The following is a 713-nucleotide window of genomic DNA, read 5'->3' as shown; positions in this document are numbered from 1 at the left end:
AAAATAATTTTATATCAGTCTCTTTGCTCTACTTTCTGTAAACTGGAACAGGTACTGTGGAAGAGCCAAATGGAAATTAGCCACAATAAAGAAGTCAGAGCCAACACAAGGGCGGAGTGAAATAGAAGAGAAATACAGGACACAAAGTGCAGCAAAAGGACTTGAACGATAGAAGTAGTTTGAAGTAATGACACCTACTGGTTAGAAATGAAAAMATATTTTAGTAAGTTAACCTGACCTGAAAGGAAAATACAACCTTATATCCATGTAAATTAAAAAAGCTGTTGCTAAACTCTTTGATTAAATCTGCAGGTTAAATCTCATCTTTTCAGAATTTCCTGCATACGGGTTAGTTAGCAGAAAAATACAATTGATTCACGATCTTTATGTTGTGGTTCAAAGTGATTCATCTAGCAGTTCAGTTTGAACATTTTTGCAGTCTCTAATATTCTTTTTTGGGACATTAACTCCAGAAGCTGACTCTTCACATTCTGCTTCATATATTCCACCACTTTTACGCGGTWTGGTAGAAAGCGAAATATTGTTTTTGTATTCTGGCTGTCTGAAATATTAATGCTGTGTTCAATCATTATAAAACTGATCATTGCCCTGTTTTTAAAGTCATCGATCATAAAAATGACTAGTTTTGGGATGAAATTGTTGCAGATCMAAAAACGTCCCTTCCTTGTTTAAAACATATAATCACTGTCATG

The sequence above is a fragment of the Poecilia reticulata genome, linkage group LG10 (assembly GCF_000633615.1).
Source record: "Poecilia reticulata strain Guanapo linkage group LG10, Guppy_female_1.0+MT, whole genome shotgun sequence".
NCBI classification, from domain to species: Eukaryota; Metazoa; Chordata; class Actinopteri; order Cyprinodontiformes; family Poeciliidae; genus Poecilia; species Poecilia reticulata.
This window is presented reverse-complemented; position numbering follows the sequence as displayed.